This window comes from Dermacentor andersoni, chromosome 1 (assembly GCF_023375885.2).
Source record: "Dermacentor andersoni chromosome 1, qqDerAnde1_hic_scaffold, whole genome shotgun sequence".
Lineage (NCBI taxonomy): Eukaryota > Metazoa > Arthropoda > Arachnida > Ixodida > Ixodidae > Dermacentor > Dermacentor andersoni.
The window spans coordinates 314145375-314165515 of record NC_092814.1 but is presented as its reverse complement, the minus strand read 5'-3'; the positions used below and the strand labels follow the sequence as shown (position 1 = coordinate 314165515).

The window sequence follows — 20141 nt, the reverse complement described above, 5'->3', positions numbered from 1 at the left end:
TCATGAGGGTGCCCGTATTTGTTGGCGGGTGGATGACAATTTTTGCTTTCATGAACTCTCCTCCACTTTGCGGATTCCCCCCCGCCCCCCACTCCAGAACTGTTTTCCATATTCAGCGTTCTCCAGACTTCTAGTAGTCGAATAATTCAGCATCACTCCGGTGACCTAGCTCAAGTGGCAGAGCGACCGCCACAGAAGACGTGATCCGAGGTTCAATCCCTGGACCAAGAAGAATGTTTCTTTAACTGTAGATCGGTAACTTAGTATGGGTTTCCTTTGTACCTTCGTGCTATTGTCGGTTTGATGATAATTTTGTCTTTCCTCATCACAGTTCCCCCCCAAGAAAATTCACTCTTGGGAAGTAGTGGCATGGGCAAAGGTTCACCGTTTCAATCTAAAGAGCTTCAGTATTTTTTTTATTCTTTAAATATGAAACTCGACTAAGATGCCCTGCGCATAGAATATATCACTCTGAATGAAATGGAGCCAGGACTTCTTTATTGCTTCTTAATGGAAACAATGAGTATTTCTCTAGAATATTCTCGAACTTACCAGTATTGCTATCACGCAGAGCAAGCATAACATTTTGAGTAATGTGAAACCTGTGGTTATACAGACTTGCTTTTTCTGTAACGGGAAATAAACTTTGAGAGGTTGGAATTGGAAATAATAAAGCAAAAAAGAAAAGATGTAGCTCTTGGTGCGTTGCTTTTGTTTCACTCATTTCTTTCTCATTTCAGCAATGGCACTTCGCTGCCGACGCCAGGGTACGTACGAAAGATTTCATTGCACAGCACATCGTCAGCTTTTGCGCAGTTGCATAGCTAGAACCTTTAGCCATTCATAAAACGGGATGCAGAAATTACAGTTTTTTATCCCTTTCAGGAATCTCACATTCCGATACGATGTTATTCGAACGCATAGAGAGTTTACGAAGGTCAACACAACTTACATAACGGAGTCAAGTAAGAAAGCAATTACATTATATTTGATAGCTGCAAGAACAGCGCTTTGGCAAAGCCCCGTTGTGCGTTTCTTCAAAGCACAAAAATTAGCGGCAGAGACGGGAATACCGAGAGCTTAGAACAATGAATATGAATAAACGCCAAATAGACTGGGTCTGTTCGTTTTTGTGAGCGCACTACAAGGAGGTTTCACAAATTCAACTACAAAATTATTTGTTTCGTCTGACTTTTACAATGACATTTTTGACATCTGAGAGAAAGCATAGCTCTAAGGTTTGCATATCACCGGATTTCTAGAAATTGTGAAGGGTCCTTTGTTTCCAGAGTTTGCAATTGTCAAGTTTGGGAGAGGGTTGGGGGGCTGTTAAAATTGGCCGACATTGGCCTAATGAGTAATCGCCGAGAAATCTGATTTTTCTCAAACCGAATGCAAATATTTGTCATATCTGGCAATATTTGGCATCGAGAAACAGCAATAGTAGACAGAACTTCTATTTTTTGTTCATAGTCTATACTTCATTTGAAAAATCATACATAGTTGTTCCAGGGAAACGTTTTTGAAGTGAATTGTACACGTTTTTCTAGTATTTTGGTTCACACGCGCTGGAACCTCCACTGTCATCATTCCTGTTTCCCCCCAAGGTGGTTAGGCTATGCGCAGTTAGAAGAGGTAGGCGTGTATATAGTGCAACAACTATTAGTTCTTTTACCTTTTGCCTATTTTCATGGGTAAAGGAACGGTCTTACTTTTTGTTGCATATTCCTCACCACTACTTTATCAAGATCGTTTTCCGGCATAATGTCACTCTTTTAATAGCAATTGCAAGTAAAATTTCCGCAGCCTCATGTTTTCTCAGCACTATAACATGGTAGCTGAAGCACATTGTTCAGAAAAATCTTGGTTTGGAAATGGTCTTGGAGGGTGAGGACCAGATTTAACCTGCTTTATCAAAGCAAACCGGCTGCTAGTCCAAGCGTTCTCAGAAATCAGCTGTTATCCGAAGGCAAGGGGTCCCGTGTATACGCAACAAGGTTGCGAGTGACCGCAGAAAAAGTCGCCATGCCATTGTTTGAAACTTTGTTGGTCGCAAAAGCAGGCTGCCGGAGTAACATAGATAGCGACATAATCGGCTACATTAAGGAAGAGAAACTAAGCCAATGCATTCCTATTCCTCTTCAATTTAAAGAAGCCCTATAAGAGCCTGTTAATTTACTTAACTGTTGCTCGCTGTCATTCGATTAAATGAAAGACGCCCCTTTTATGACAATAATGTCATCAGTGCATTCCTCGTAGGGGACATTTCTGCAGTCACTCAGAAGTCTGAAAGAAGTCACAACGTCCTCAGTGGGCATTTTCGGAACTATTAAGCCTATAATTATTTTATTTCGAAATTCTGGACAAGGATTACAAAGTCAAGGCTGCAAAGGCAGCGTGTATCTCATTGTCCACAGTGCCCCAACCATAACAAAAAGGCCTCGCAGATACGCAGGAAAACGAGGAGAGGGGCCTTGCAATGATAATAGAAAATTAAAAAAACTAAGCCAAAAACACATCTCAAAGGTCAACGCAGCCTTAGAAGTCATGCCTGGATAGCATTGACAGTGTTCCACTTATCGCACTGTCTTGTTGCATACACAATAGACCCTTTGTAGTCGTATAACAGCAGATTTCTCAGAACGCTCGCACGAGCAGCCAGTTTTTTTTTCTTTTTTGAAAAATCTGGTTCATCAACCCATGGATCTCAGTCCCCAGCAGTTGTGGAACACCTGACCAATGCGGAGGTCAGACCTGCAACTCAACATAGGGTGCTCAGAATCTTTATACCTGGACAGGCCGCCGGTGGAAGCTAAACTTGGCAACGTTCAACACACGAATCCTCTCGAGTGACGCTAGCTTAGCAGGACACTTTGAAGAACTGTCAGGCATTATGTTGGATATTATTGGCCTTAGTGAGGGAAGAAGAACTGGTGAGGCTTATACAGTGCTTAATAACGGTCACATCCTCTGACATAGAGGACTCCCAGATAAGAAGCAATACGGGGTAGGATTCTTAATTCATAAGGGCAAAGCGGGAAACATTGATGAATTCTACAGCATTAATGAGAGGGTAACAGTAGACGTAATAAAGCTAAATAGGTGGTATAGAACAAAGGTAGTACAAGCCTACGCTCTAAGCTCCACTCCCGATGATAAAGAAATAGAACAGTTTTATGAAGGTGTTGAATTAGCCTTAAGAAAAGTGTAAACTCAGTATACTGTAGTTATCGGCGACTTCAATTGCGAAAGTGGGCAAAAAGCAGGCTAGTGAACAAGCAGTTGGCCACTATGGCATCGATTCAAGGAACAATAGATAAGAGACGTTGGTAGAATTCGCGAAAAGAAATAGGCTCCGAATAATGAATACCCTGTTCAGGAAGCGTAGCAATTGAAAGTGGACCTCGGAAAGTCCTAAAGGAGAAACAAGAACTGAAATAGATTTCATATTTTCTGCCGATCCCAGCATAGTGCAGGATGTAGAAGTGTTAGGTAGGGTAAAGTGCACTGATCATAGGTTAGTGAGGACTAGGATTTACCTCGATATGAAAAAAGAAAATGTAAAATTTGTCAAGAAGGAACAGGCGAACCTAGACGCAGTAACGGTAAAAGCAGACCGATTCAGGCTGGTGCTTGCAAACAAATATACTGCCTTAGAACAGAGAGATGAAGATGACATAGAAGCAATGAATGAAACTGTAACTAGGCTGGTTCATAAGGAGCAATCGAAGTGGGAGGTAAAGCACCAAGGCAACCAGTACGTAAGCTCTCCCATGTAACGAAGGACCTAATAAAGAAACGACAAAGAATGAAGTATGAAGTATGAAGAATGAAGTAAGAGAACAGATAGAATTCGCCGAACTGTCAAAACTGATCAACAAGGGAAAAGTAAGGGATATTCGAAATTATAACGTAAGAAAGACTGAGGAAGCAGTAAAAAATGGACGCAGCATGAAAGCAGCGACAAGGAAACTTGGCATAGGACAAGCCAAGATGTATGCACTAAAGGATCAGCAGGGTAATATCAGCAGGAATTTCAATGATATAGTAAAAGCAGCATAAGAATTCTATGCCGACCTGTACAGTACCCAGAGCAGCCACGCCACTCCCATTCGAAGTAGTAATGAACAGGATACAGAGTCCCCTTCTGTGACTAGCGATGAAGTTAGAAGGGCCTTGCAAGACATGAACCGGGAAAAAGCGGCAGAAGATGGAATAACCATCGATTTATTCAAGGATGGAGCGCATATGCTTGAAAAGCTTGCCGCCCTTTATACGAAATGTCTCAGGACTTCAAGGGTTCCAGAGAACTCGACGAATGCAAACATTGTACTAATCTACAAAAAGGAAGACACTAAAGAATTGAAAAATGATTTGCTCATTAGTTTACTTCCAGTATTGTATAAAGTAGTAATCTTTTCCGATAGAATAAGGGCAACATTTGACTTCAGCAACCAAGAGAACATGCTGGCTTCAGGAAGAGATACATTACAATTTGATCGCATCCTTCTCAATCAGGTAATGGAAAGATCTGCACAGTACAATCAACCTCTCTATATCGGTTTCATAGGTTATGAAAATGCATTTGATTCAGTAGAAATACCCGCAATCATAGAGACGTTACGTAATCAAGGAGCACAGGATGCATAGGCGATTATCTTGGAAAATATCTACAAAGATTCCACAGCTACCTTGATTGTCCACAAAAATGTAGAAAGATACCTATACAGAAAGTGTTCATGCAAGGAGAGACAATATCTCCAATGCTTTTCATTGCAAGCTTGGAAGAAGTATTCCAGCTATTAAACTGGGCGGGCTTAGGAGTGAGGATCAACGGCGAATATCTCAGCAACCTTCGGTTTGCAGATGACATTGTCCTGTTCAGCAACGCTGGGGACGAGTTACAACAAATGATTGATGACCTTAACAGAGAGAGTGTAGGAGTGGGGTTGAATATTATTATGCAGAAGAGAAAAATGCCTAATAGCCTGGCAACAGAAGAAGAGTGAAGGATCGCCAGTGAGCCTCTAGAGTCTGTGAATGCGTATGTTTACCCAGGTCAATTACTCACAGGGGACCCTGAGCATCAGAAGTAAATTTACAGAAGAATAAAAATGGGATGGTGTGCATACCGCATACATCGCCAGTACCTGACTGGAAACCTGCCACTATTACTGAAAGGAAAGGTGTAGAATCAATGCATTCTACCGGTGTTAACATATCGGGCAGAAACTTGGAGGTTGACAAAGAAGCTTAAGAACATGTTAAGGACCTTGCAAAGAGCAATGGAACGAAGAATGTAAGGCGTAACGCCGTACGGATCAGAGAGCAAGCGGGAATAGCCGATATTCTAATTGACATTAAGAGAAAACAAATTGAGCTGGACAGCGATCTGCCCGCAATAGAGTGCCCAGAGACAAGTGATGTGCAGGGTACTGGACCGGTTGGACAATCGTCCACTATCAGAACTGAAAGTTTTAGTTTCGTGCTCTGAAAGAACATCCGCGTTGAAGGCCTTACTCGCGTTATTAAGGTTCGTGCGGTCTACGGGGCTTTACGATAGACTTTAAGAACGCCGCCCGCTACCGCTCTATTATGTACGCGCTTCGTTAGTGCTCGTCTCGCTTCATTTCTATTTCCCCCTTCCACTCTCTTTCTCTTTTTCTCCCCCTTAACCATTCCCCCTTGCAGGGTAGCCAACCGGAACTACCTCTGGTTAACCTCCATGCCTTTCTCTGTATTCTCTCTCTATCTCTCTCTCTCTTTATATAAAAGCGAGACATACCCAGAGGCCCCTGGGCACGCACTCAGGGCCCATCAGATTGGCCCCACATTTTTAGACTGCAATAGATAGACTGCTATCTTCAGAATTGGCCCACAAAAACAACCAGATAGTCTAGAAAGTGGTTACAGAAACCAAGGTCAAACTCGCCAAGAATGCTTTGCGTTAATAAATGGATAACGTTACGCCAACTCAATCACGTGTGCTTGCTTTCCCACTAGCTCGAGCGCGTACACCACTTTGTGTGACGGTTCGCTGTCGGGCCGCGATATTGTATAGCGGGTCCTTTTCCGATGCTATTCCTTTTCACGCTTTGCGCGCTTAATAAACGGTTCGAGCAATGATCAGGCTGCGTTATCAATGGGATCGGCCGCGCGTAAACGGTGAGTGATAAGATTGGCGTAGAATCGAGCGAAAGCAATCGCTACAAAATCGCGGCTCATGATTGCGCGTCTTCATTCGACGAACGTGGATATTTTCTTAAGGTAATTACTTTCTGACGTTTTACGTGCCAACACCAAGCTCTGATTATGAGGCACGCCCTAGGGAGAGACTCTAGATTAATGTTGACCACCTAGTGCTCTTTAACATGCACCCAATGCGCGGTACACGGGCGTCCTTACATTTAGCCCCCATCGAAATGTGGCTGCTATGGCCGGGATTCCGTCCTGTGACCTCCTGCTTAGCAGCTCAGCGCCCTAGCTACTAAGCAACCACGGCGTGTGAGGATATTTTTTTGATGTTGTACTAGTAAATTGTCCTCGCGTTTTCATTTTGTTCGCCTGGCTACAACATAATGAGTAGAAAAAAAAAAAAACGGCGCACGAACGAGGAGACACGGAGAAGACGTCACAAACAAGCACTCATTTGTGTCGGCTTCTTCGCTCTCTCGTTCCGTGGCTATAGTTTTTGCCAATAATGATGTACCAACTAGCCGCACTATCAGTCGTATTAGTATCACTGGTCTTCACAGCTGCCTTGTAGTGAAGTAGATGGCAACGTGTGCGTGTGCAGCTTTTATTGAGGAGGTTTCCTTGTGCAGACGTAAATGATGTTTCTTCTAACTCGCTACTGTGTTGAAGCGACCGAAAAATGCGGTAGTGCACGAGTAGATTCCCTGCGTGTTTTGTCTTTGACACGGCGTGATTGAAAAGCAGTGCAATGCTCCTTGAATCAAAACGAAGATAATACTCTTCACGAACGGTGCTTGGAGGCATTGAGTAATCCACTCTGTAGTTACAATTAAGCCAGCCTAATGCTACCGCCGGTAAAGCTTCAGACCATATATGTAGCTGGTTTTGGGGGATTGTCGATTGAAAGTAGCATGTCCTATGTAATGTGTGCAAATATTGATTCTATGAAGTATTGGTAGGATATGAAAGCAATGCTTTAACCGCCTACTTGTGATTGTTAACAAGTTGAAGTTATACAGGCTAGCAAACCGGAGAGATCTTCTGGTTAACCTCCCTGTCGTTGCTTTGCTTTTATCTCTGTCTCTCTCTTTGCAGCTATATATATCCAGCGTTTTCTTGTTCTTCGGGCTACTTGATAACCACGTCGCCTTCCCGAGTGCGCTAGCCAGGCAATCTGGGGACGTTTCATCGGACGGTCGCTTTCGGCTTTCAGTGTGCACTCATTGGCTGGTTGAGCACTGCGTCTGGTTGAGCACTGCGATACTGTCGTCCCCTACGTCCCCTGTAGAACGGTTTGATTATATATATATATATATATATTGCAGGCTTATATAAGTAGTGCGAGTGAGAGCACCCACGTTCTGCCTTCTCAATCCATATAATCACGGCATAAGGCTTATACATATCATGTAGATTCATAGGGATCATTAAAGCAAACATATCTATTAGCGGAATCGCACATGCTGTTTATTTGGTTACTTGATTTTGTAGTTCAGACTACCCGATTATTCAAATTAATGTTTGTGCCATCTATTATTCGGGCTTATATAAGATGGCATTTTGAGCAACAAAGTAGTGCAGTGAGAGCACCTATGTTCAGCGTTTCCAAGCAATAAAATACGACATAAAACTTGCAAGTATAATGTCGGCTCCCAGGTATCTCTTACACGCGCAGATCTCTTAATGGTATAGCGCATGACTAAATTTTAATGGCTTCAGTGGTTTTCATTATTTTTATTATTTGGCCTCCCCCATTCTTGAGCCACTGTGTATGTGCTACTGTGCACAATGGGACATAGAATCCATCAATGTATTTACATATGTTTCCCACTTCTTTCTGCTTACACCTTTCGTCGCCATTTTTTCCTCGACAAATATGAAACACCGTCTTCTTCCACGTGCCACTTCTGCATCGATATTGTCCATTGTGCAGCCGCATGAACTGCTGTACGTGCATTACATAAACATTACATGGCTATAAATTTGGGAGCAGTGGTGGTAAATAAACATAAACATAGGATGACATGACACGTTGCACTCGATGAAAGTAAAGACAGTTGTCCGCATCCAATCCTGTTTTATGACAATTAACTAAGCATTTCAAGAATGTTTCGCTTCACATAAATATCGAATATATGCGTTGATTATGCATAATTTGCACGCATCATGTGTTTCTTTGCATATAGCTTGATTTCAACGCTTCCACAAAGCTTCGCGTAACGCTCATTCCAAGAAGCGCGTTGGATCTCCTGTAATTTTTTTGCTTTCTCGCAATCTCCATATTGAGATGATCGCCTCTCCCTTCCTACGCTCGATCAGATCATTTGGGGCGTATTCGCAGGCGGGAACTATAACAAATAAGTAACATTGATAGCGCAGAGAAAGCTATATTTTGCTGCTTAACAATAAAGCATAGGCCTCAATATTTTACCTTTACAGTCTACCAATATTTGATGGGGGCGAAATGCGAAAACACCCGTGTGCTTAGATTTAAGTGCACGTTAAAGAACCCCAGGTGGTCAAAATTTCCGGAGTCCTCCACTACGGCGTGTCTCATAATCAGAAAGTGGATTTTGCACGTAAAACCCCATAGTTTATTTTTTTTCTATCAATATTGCAAGCAAATCTTTAAACTGCCAGGAAACAGTACTAATTTTTCTGTGAGAAATCGAAAATATCATCTTTTTGGGAAGGAAGACGCAGATGTCGAAAAGCTGTCGATGCCATTTGACGGCAGTACAACACGTGACACGACACAGTTGGGTCGCCGCTCTATTTAATGGCAACAGCACTAACAGAAGTATGCGCGCACCTAGTCCGCGTACTGAACAGCAAAGGGACAGGTAATCATCACAGGCATGTTTTCATGCGATTACAACACATCTATCTTTTTTCGGCCCTCTGTATGTTTTGAGACTTGTTGCTGCTCATCAGGTGGAACAATAACGACAAGGCAATACATTCTACTTTTTTCTAGGGAGCTACTCTTATGGAGAATACCCTGTTCACTTCGCAGATGATGTGTGTATGGTTATTGCGTTTCCGAGAACATCAACCTACATTTTCAGTAAGTAAACTCTCATTTCTTTTTTATGGATAGCTGCATGACATTAGTTTGCGTAAAGCACACTTTAATACTGCCGCTTGGAATAGTTTACTTCTGAAAGATTTTTTTCCTAACTTCATAATTATATCTTTCGGCCTACCAGCTTTCGTACCGGCAGCCCAAAAGTCGTAAACGATTGCCCCTGCCATTTCGCACCTTTTATTTCTACTGGTGTGACTGACGAAGCACTAAATTAATCGTACAGCAATGCACACGTTCAGCTTGCGTGTAAAGTTGAGTTTATGAGACACAAGAATGAGGATGTTTCATTTTAACTGCTTCTGTTATTTGTTGCTCTCTTCGAGTTATGTCAGAGGATAGGAACAAAGCTGCTTTCTTCTCCAAACAGCCGTGCCACAAAGAGGAAAGAAATGCGCCACCTGTTGGTTAGTGTGCGGTAAAACGATGTATGCAGGGGAAAGTTGTCCACTACAACAAACAAGCTACTTGCGTTATCTGATTAGATTAGCACAATTGGCTAATGTAAAGCATCACACGTATATTTCCTTGTGTATATATGACCCATTTACACAAAAGTTGCAGGAGCGATTTTTTCTTTCATGATAGTCAAATTCAAGGTATTGGTCTTGTTGAATCGCTTTGTACGCACTCAGAGTAGATAGAGCCTTGGAAGCCATTCCAGGGAAACACAAAAGCCGTCAGATCTGTGGTTAACAACCCATGGTTCGACTTCATGAGTTATTTAGTTGGACGTTAAACCAGTGACACGATGGGCACAAATTAGAAGCAGAGAGTTCACATCAATATCTGCGTCAGGCTGCGAAAAACTCCTAAGAAGATATGGAACATGATTGAACAGGTATATGACGATGGCGCATTATTGAAAAGCGGTGTTCTTAAATGGCACCAGAGGACTCTGGAGGGCAGTGATTCAGCAGGGCTTGCTGCGGTAAAGCTAGGGAAACAATGCAGGACGTTGTATTAGAATGTGAAGATATCTGCCCAGCGGTCTATTTAGGAATCACTGGCCTCCTTGTAGGGCTTGGGTTCAGCAAGTCCAGGCGGAAAGTAAAAATGACCGCAACAGAGGTTAGTAAGAGGGGATTGGAACATTGGTGGAAGAAAAGTAGGGAAACGACAAATAACATTGGCGTACAAAAACGAAGTTCACAATGGGGGTTCAGAAACTTTGGTTATGGTAAATCACCGTGGGTTCTTTTTCTTTTTCTTTTTTTCTCTTTTTTAACGTGGGTAGGACAATAGGCATAAAACAGCAAAAGCTTGGTGGCCCACCCACCACCCCAGCGCCCCGTTTCAAGGGGACGCTCATAACATCCATCCATCCATCCATCCATCCATCCATCAATCAATCCAGTCCAAGATCAGCAAAGAGTAGGTCCCACGTCAACGTCACATGCCACTGCAATTGTGGAATGTGTCGGCCAGTTACTGCATGAAATTCAACATGTTAAAGTGTTAATCACAGCAAAGGATTGCAAGTTGAGCAAAGATGTGCGTCGCATAACCTTACAGAATGATTGAGGGAAACGAAAACTGAATGCAGAATTAGTCTTTTACATCTACAAACAGTCGAAGACTTGAAACCACACAAACAATTACCGCGTAACTTTTGTAAAGAGTCAGATGTGATCCTATATTTGTCATCGCCATCATTGCGGAACATAATGTTGGTGCTGATAGTATGACGCTCAAACATTCTACATTCACATGCGAAAACATTCGTGCCAAGCAATTCAGTGGCGCCGTCCTGATTTTTTGTGACCTGTAGCACGATGACTCAAGGCCCAACACTGTTCCATCAGTACAGGAATGCCTGACCGAAAACCATATTACTGTTATACCACGTCCCCCTTATTCACCCCACCTGTCACCGTATTATTTATTTTTAATTTTTATGGTAACATTGTCCCTGAAAGGGAAGCTTCTTGAACATTTGCTAGCAATACAAACTGCTGCGACTATTTTGCTTATTAGCATCCCGGATGAAACTTTTCCCTGCTTGCATCTATGGCATAGAAAGACGGTGGAAGCTCTGCATAGATAGCCGAGGAGACTCATTTGACAAAACCTAATGTCATCAGTTTATACTAGGAGTTTTAACTCAATCCCGAAACTTTTCTGACAAATGTATTTATTCCCTGACTACCATTTCTGGCTGTCTGCCGTAAATGAAATCAAGGCGGCACAGAAACCACAATTGGTGAGGTAATCAATGATTTGTAATGACAAGCTGTGGATGCTTATCCGCTTCGTTGCGCTCTTCGTTATCTGCTTTGTGTCACTTTCATCTATACGTTTGTCTGCACTTTATTTAAGCATCTGGTGGCATCTTCGCTTGTTATCCGAATAAAATTTTGTCAGTTGACGTCTAGCGCTCTGTCCTGTCACAACCTTTCGTCCGTTAGCCTTGCTACCGCACATAACTATGTCACAGCAAATACTTATTAGGTGTCTATGTGCTTGTACTTTGACCAGAGACGGCGTGGGCGCGCCTTTATAATTTAGGAACGCGTACTATGCCCCGTGAAAGTAGCCACTTCCCAATCTTGGTATGCTTCACCGCAATAAATAGCGTGTTCTTTGCCACATAAGACACCTCTATTGCGGCGAAGCTCATTAGCCAAGTTCGAGTTCTCCTGCGAATACCAATTGTGAGGTCGAAATAACGGAAAACCGCAAAAATCAAGTTAACCGGAGTCGAATTGTCGGAAGTCTAATGACCTCCATATTAACGACTTACCGGATTGCGTCTTGTCCTCTGCTCACCTAAACGTCGATGTTTGTGTAGTGTATCGCGAAATTCGTAATGATAGTGACTAGGAAATTCCCCAGACTTATTAAAATAACATCACCGCTAGGTGTAAAAATTGGCTAATAGAATTAAACCCTAAAAATGAATGCTGATGACTGTTAGAAAACACGACGTGTGCGCTCTGCATATACGTTTAACAATGTCCAGCTCGAACATGCTGCGTGCGACCATACTTTAGGTGCTCCCTACTTATCCTGAAACTGTGACATTTACGTTGAAGTTCAAATGTGCTCCTGCCATTTGGGCCCCTAACAATGCCTACACCCGTTAACTCTCGTGAAATGGTTCACATTAATTGCACACGCTTCATCCATTCTAACTGCTATCGTGCGACAAGTATAACTTTCATGAAAAGCAGCTTGCATCAGCCACTGTTATCACTGCGCAGAAAGGTTTTAGCTCATGCCTTTTTGAGAAAGTGTATCGTCACCACATCATTCGCAGTGAGCTTATCTTAGCATCAACTTATTAGTCATCTCTCGTTCAACACCGTCATAGAGTGCCACATGAATACGTTTTCATGCTAATTTATTCCACATATAACCAATGACTGGAACCACCTTCCCGCTGATATCGCACCCGTCGAAGACCGCACTTTTCCGCCAGTCTTTGTTAGAATTTTTTTCTAAATTGTGGCCATACAGCACGACTGCAAGCTTTGCTCACTGTATTCGTGACTGAATTTAATTTTGCATCTAAGTTTTATTTTTACGCTCTCTGATTTGGCAACCTTGTTTTTTAGCAAATATGTTCACCGTAAACGTCTCTAGTGTATATAAATATAAAGGGAATTTGTTAGTGTAATGAATAAATCACTAAATAAATAAATAACTGACCTCTATGTGCTGGTAATGGGATCAGATCCATAATGCATTTCGTTTGCAGTAGTGGTGTATAATATATACTTCAAGTCTCCGAAGCTCGAAAGTGTTTCGTGCCACTGCAAAAACCCTGGTACAACGTTTTCCCAACGTTTAGAACGAACGCTACTTCAACACACATTTCGGCATTTCAACATAAAAATCAGGGAATGAACATAAAGACATATTTCAACCCTGCCATATTCGCTGAGGAACATATAAAATGTTCGTGATTGGCGAAATGCATGTGGTAGAATAATAGATCATGCCACGGTGCTCTAAACGATGCTTTTAGGTGTCAAATGGAATGCTTATTAGCGTTCCAGAACCTATTGCAGCTCAGAATAAGACGCAAGGCCCATATATTTTTCTAGTCTTTCTCAAAGGACCCCTCACGAGGTCTGGCCATTGCGAGCTGACAAGCGCAGAGCATACAATGCGCGATAACGATCATGTCTGTAAAGGATTACATCGCTACACGTCGCGGAAAGATTTGAAATTTCAAACCGAACGCCGTTTTACCTTCTCCTCGTGGCCGCCGTGCTCTAAGGCGGAGGATGACGTACATGTGCTAGTGCGCCTACCTACACATGTTCGCGCTGTGACGTCGTCGTGGTGACACGTGACATCGCGAATTATTCGAGCCAACATCTGTTATTTGTGTAATATGCTTCTAGAATTGACGAATTAAAGCTTAGTGAAATAATGAAACACAGAAACCGAATGCCTGCATGTTTTTGATTTTCTTCGCACCGCAGCAAGAGATATGTACTTCCGTTTCGTCTGCTTGTTCCCACGTCAAGCGGTGGCGCGGGCAGATCGTGTGCTGCGCGAAACGAGACAATCGCAGCAGCTCGCACGCGATGCCGTCAGCCGAAGTGCGCCACGCCGCAAAAAAAAAAAAAAAAAGAAAAAAAAAGAGAGAGAGAGAGAGAGAGAAAGAGAGAAGAGAAAAAAAAATGAAGGCGGGCCCGTGACGTATGCGTCACGCGATACTCGAGGTCCGGTATGGGAGAACGCAGGGAAGGAATTTGGCTTGCGGAGAGTAGACGGGGCAAGTGGAGAGAGCGTCTATGTTTGCGGTGAAGCTCGTCTCCTGAAATCATGGGTTCGCGACACTGAAATGTTTCTATCTCGGCCATTAATGAGCCGATTTGGAAATTTTTTCGCAGAACGGTCCCTAGAGGACACGTAACAACTTTCAGCGCATAACCCAAATTTACTATGGAACCTCGTGAGGGACCTTTTAAAAAAGCAACATAATACCCTAAAATAAGTCTCTAATGAATGTGACTTCTGTAACCCCGTACAGTCTGCCGGCAGAAAATATCTGTTTTCCCTTTAGTGCTACAACATGTGGCCAGAGGCGTCTTGTAGACTATCTATGGCGTAAATAATTGCGTTAACCATTCGGTTTTGCACAGTAACTGCGGTGCCTTGGCCGCCACTTTGCTTTTTGCGTAGCATTTAGCCCGCCTGCTGAATTGGCGTTCCAGAATGTGTGCGTAGAAGCACCAATAATGCAGGCAGTTATACTATATAGTGAACCCCCTGGCGCGTTTTTCGCGCACTTCTGTTAAAAGTGATCGAATCTTTCACGTAAGAGACGCTGGCCAACGCTGAATAACATGCTTTAATAATGAGAAGGGCTGTATAACCTTCTATTCTGGCTGTGGTGCCTACCGTGCACGACACAACAAATGAATAGCACCGCCACGTCACTCCAAATTGCATCCACGTGATCGGATATACGTGCATGACCGAAAATACTGTGGGAAGGGTTCAAGAAAGGAGAGCATTGATGCTAAACAGACTTGTACCAAAGTACTTGTTCGATGTGAAGACCGCTTCAATATTGGCTAGAGCAAGCGTAAAACGCTGGATATAACTTCTGGTGCGTTTGTGGAGCAGGAGAGTGTGAGGAAATTGGCGGAACTGCAAAATGCGCAATAAAAAAGCTTAATTTTCTGCGCTCACCTGCAACGCATTAAGAAAGTAAGCAGGCTACGGAACCTAGATGTGGTGCCAAGCTACTGCGAAGAGGCCCCTCTCGTCTCACTCCCTTGCATGCCCCGACTTCATAAACGCATGTCGACTCGAGCGTTTCTTTGGCTGACAGCAAGGGGCGAGCCACACCGTGCAGGAGTACGTATTTACCATGCAAGAGAGCACAGGAGCTTCGTGAGGCGCACGAAAGGCGGCTCAATAATGCCGAGGATATGATGCCATCAATTTATTTGTAGATTTATTATTGCGATAGCAATTTATGGACACTTCTTGCGAGTTTTCGCCGTCGTCATCGGCCTCGGTGTCGCCGTGAGGTTCGCTAAAGTCCAAGTGCGATCCAAGGTTCTCGCACGCCGTATGCTGCAGGTGCGAGGAAAAGGTGCGACGGTCAGCCGAGTACGATGGTTGCTTGATGCCCACCGTCATACCCCACGCCCACGGTTGGATGACACGTAGAGCGCGCGCAAGCGCGTGCTCCACGTCGTGCAGGTGAGCGTGCGCCTCCTCCTCAATCCCGGCCGCGGATGGCTGTCTGCGCAGCGGAGCGCATACACGACATACGCCGCCGAATCTTGGAAGTAACCTGCGGCAAGTGCAAAGCCATAGGGCGAGCCGAGATGACCGGTGGCTTCGTGCGCACCACGTTCCCTCACGCCTAGTGTTGGAGGTTGCGTAACCTGAACTTTTCGAGACGCGCTGAAGCGAGAGGGAACACGAAGTGGACGCTTCCCATTGCCAGCGCTCTTTGTGATAGCGAGTGTTCGTGATCATCAAGTGAGACTTGTTCATGTTTTCCTGTGCACAAGTACACAACGAGTGAATAAACTTTTATTTGGTCCAGCAAAACGCGATGAAACGCGCCCCCGGCTAATCCCACGATGGGACTAACAGATCTAGTCTGCCGGTCCGATCGCGGGCGCGCTGGACGGCCAGGATTTGGTCCTCAAAGACGGCACTTCGCAGGAGCGCGTCCCACTCTTCCTTGGTGAACTTCAGGCCCAGCGACCCGCACTCCCAGAGCATATGAGGCAAAGTAGCAACCTCACCACAGGCAACGCAAGAACAATTTGGGTAAATTTCGGGATATATGCTATTAAGGGACGCCGGATTTGGGTAGGAGTACGTTTGCAGGAGTCTGAGTGTGACCGCCTGCGGCCTGCTAAGCTTGGAGTGAGGCGGCGGGAAAACCCTTCTCTCTAAGTAAAAGGATTAGTGATTTCATTGTGCGTGATAAGCGCGTCTCTGTGTCCGGGGAGAGAGTCGCCCGATGCGAGGGCAGCGCGGTCGGTAAAGCCATGCGCAGCCTCGGGGGCAGACTCGTTAAGTTGTTAATTTAATTATTTAGCGAATGCTTACTGTTGTTTATACGAACGATAAAACTACGAGCCTCACTTCTTGTAGTTATGTGATATTTGCTATCACCATGAATGCTTTACTGTCCGGACTAAAGTGTGACTTTATTTATTTATTTAGTTATTTCTTTATTTATTCTACCCTAATTGCTTAAAAGAGCATTACATACGGGGACGGGGGAGAGGGGGCAGGGCACAGAAATACACGAACTAAATAAGAGAACCCTAACTTGCCTAAGGCTATAGGTCAACTCAGGGTTTGCAAACTTTGCGGGAAAAAAGAAATCAATAAACGTCAGTCTATCAAGCAACAAAAGGAAATCAAGAATTTGAATCTCATAAACAGTAAATACTGTATTATATAAAAGACCAACGATAAATTATTATCTTGTGACTGGCACATCATAGCCTCGGTTGCTGTTTTTGTCATGAAACCGTACCTAACAATCTAAGCAACGAAATGTTCAAAATGTACATAAGCAAACCAGAAAACATGAAAGGAAAGGTTATAGAATTTTCACGAATAATTGAAAAGACATTAAATAAGCAGAGTGCTTATTCATGTAGAAGGTGGGCTAAAAGTACACTTTGAAGATTACCGTTGCAGTATAACCCGGACTATTTCTTCGTAAAGCTTTCCGTAAGTTTATGGATATGCTAAGGATGATCATTGATATTTTAACGTTCACGAAAATGTAGTATGCCATTTGTGTTCGTGATCGCACCGGGGGAAGTGTAATGTGCTGTCATAACGCGATTGGATGCGAATGTCTCATCATGGCATAAAGAATTAAAGGATGTCAGTGCGCTTTGGCAATGCCAGGTTCACATATGGTGAGTCTTAAGAAACTCTGAACCTTACCGCCTTATTTCATACTGACGTGATGCGGTTCTGTAAAGGAATGATATTTCTATGTCATATTATAGACGCATCTTTTAACATAGACCTGATGAGAGATGTGTCATGGTGACGTTTCGTGTTCGCAGGATACAAACGGCATTTAATTAATTCTAGTTTCTTAAATGCCTTATATTGTCATACATCTCATGGGTGCTTCCCAAGTTAAATTTGTTGTTAAACAAATGCTTAGGTATTTGAATCTTTGATGCTGGCGGAAATAGGTAAGGGGTCACCAGATATCAACACGCCCCCTCGCTCCCACTGACCTTTTCCAACCTTTTCATGCGGATCCGCAATGCGCCCATGCCGGTGTACTAAAGACGTATGCACGCCTACGTCTTCACTACTACTGGCGAGGAATGTACCGCTTCATTCGGCAGTACGTCCACTCGTGCTCCAAGTGCCAACGCCGCAAGAGCCCACCTCACAAGATAACAGGACCGCTTCAAACATTGCCTTGTCCCTCTCGGCCTTTCGACTTCATCGGCATTGATTTGTACGGTCCTTTACCGTACACCCAGGATGGCGACCGCTGGGTCAGCGTCGCAGTGGACCACCTCACGCGCTACGCCGAAACTTCAGCGCTCCCGGCAGCCACAACCCGTGAAGTCGGCTTGTTCATCCTTCGCAACCTTGTTCTTCGACACGGTGCGCTTCGCGAGCTACTGAGTGACCGTGGTCGTTCATTTCTATCCGAAGCTGTAGAAGCCCTCCTTCACGAATGGAACATTGTCCATAGAACTACAAGCGCCTATCATCCGCAAACCAATGGTATGACTGAACGCTTTAATTGTACTCTCGGTGACGTGCTCGCCATGGTACGTCTCCGCTGACCAGACTAACTGGGACCACATCCTCCCCTTTGTTACGTGTGCTTACAATAGCGCCACTCAGTCTACCACGGGATTCTCTCCCTTCTTTCTTCTTTATGGTCGCGAACCTTTCTCCTTTATGGACACAATTCTTTTGTGTCGCCCTGACGCTTCCGAATCTACAACTCTATCCGAAACCGCCACTTATGCCGAAGAATGTCGTCAGATCGCTCGCTCACTTGCCGCGTAAGACCAGGCCAGCCAGAAACATAGCCATGACGCAAGCTTGACTTTTCCATCATATTCACCTGGAACGCTGGTATGGCTCCACGTTCCTTCCTCTATTCCTGGCCTTTCTACAAACTACATCTCAACGTATGCCGGCCCTTACCGGGTTGCGTTTTTAGAATTGCTAGTAGGTACGGCGGGGCGTGGCACTTTTGACGGAGCTCGACGTTTCTGCGCAGGCGCAAGTAAGAGCAGGCGCGAGAGAGAAAATCTGAGGGCTTTTGCTCCTTGAACATATGACTCAGCCTAGGCACTACGGAGGAGGTTTCTTAGAGCGCGTTGTATTCGTTTGTCCCCTAGACATGCCGGCATTGCGGAGTGCGGTCGAGTTGGTTTATACGCTCCGCCGCTGGCTGCCCGCGCAGTGAGGCAGTGGGCGCGGACGCCGCTTGGTGATCGCTGTGTGTAAAGAGGCAATGTTGTGACTGGTGTTGTATAAGTCGCGGGTCGCTTTTTTTCGTCGCGGCGATAGATCAGATTATTTACAAGCACTGCTCCAGGAGGGCACATGTAACCGGCAAACGGAGGCCTCAGGAGAGCACCTGAGGTTATATTAAAGCAGGCGGCGCAGCATCTCCGGGGCACACAAGCGGTAGCGGGGGGATCAAAGCTGGAAGCAGGGCGGCCCGTGGGTTGGGGCCGCAGAGGCCGAAGCGTGTGGCGAGGTGTGAGCGGGCTAGGAAGCGGTGCGATGGAGTAGGTTAGTTTGCATCTCCTCTTCTACTCCAGCTGCGGCGGCTGAGCGCGGCCGCTTGCTACCTATATTGCGGTCGATTTGCGCTGGGTTCGAAGGCTAGGCTACCTGATATAGTTGATGGCTTCGTGTGCGCTGTGTTCTCGCGCGCCTAGTTTGCGTTGAAGCGAGAGGCAACACGAAGGAAAATTCGCTCACGGCTGCTGCCGCCCTTCAACACGCCAGCTCTGACAGCGAGTGTCCGAGGTCATCGAGTGAGACGCGTTCATGTTTGCCTGTGCAAGTGTGCCAACGGGATTGTTAATTTACTTAGTAAGCGAATGTTTACAGCAATTTATGCAGCTAATAAAACGACTAACCTTACTACGTAAACCTTCCTAATAATTTGCTATCGCAATAAATGCTTCGCCCGTCGGACGAGACTGAGCTTTCTTTTTCTTTTGGTGGGGGGGGGGGGGGGGGGAGTGCTAACCCTAACCATCACTAACTCGTTGCAATACAACTGTGAACTTCTAAGCATTCATTCCTATCCGCGAATGAATTCGATGCCACATGATGTTACGTTGCACAACTTGAAGCGTTGTTACCGCCTTATTGGTAAACTCGTTGTAACGGTTCTAATAACCTTTTTTTTTCACTTCCAGAAAGACCTCGCTGCGCACTCTGGGTTCTCAATACGACACTTGAATCACCGTCCAAGTACAGACACTGCTTGTTTATTTTGTTTGCAACCTGCAGAACTCCTATATATAATTTATATGAGTACGAAAAGGCGGAGTGCGAACAATGGGGCGACCCTCAAGAGTCAACATATTGCCAAGCCAATAAATGATAGCGTCGTAATGAAGTGTTTAATTTTTTATGCTTACACAACGCAGTTTAACGTAATAGTTCTGGGGAAACCCGCAAGGTGTAGAGAAGTAATTAGTTAAAGGAAAATGAGACATCCACCCAATCACAGCAATTGCTACAAAGGAAAGCCATACACTCTAAAAACAAAGGGAGTTCCGGGCACTCCCTTTCAGGGAGTATCTGCTTGACCCATATTTCACTCTTTCGAGAGTAAATCGACTCTCTTTGATAGAAAGTAGGACAGCTCCTCCTGACAGGGTTTTGTTACTCCACCGCAATG

The 20141-nt window shown here is 44.5% G+C and overlaps 1 long non-coding RNA gene across 1 annotated transcript; it reads left to right on the top strand.

Moving 5' to 3' along the window:
• Positions 1 to 343: 343 nt before the first annotated feature.
• On the top strand, positions 344 to 19852 carry LOC126548090 (uncharacterized). The gene is made up of 4 exons (XR_007602854.3): positions 344 to 767; positions 886 to 965; positions 9173 to 9262; positions 19654 to 19852. It is a non-coding gene; the product is annotated as an uncharacterized lncRNA (long non-coding RNA).
• The last annotated feature ends 289 nt before the right edge of the window (positions 19853 to 20141 follow it).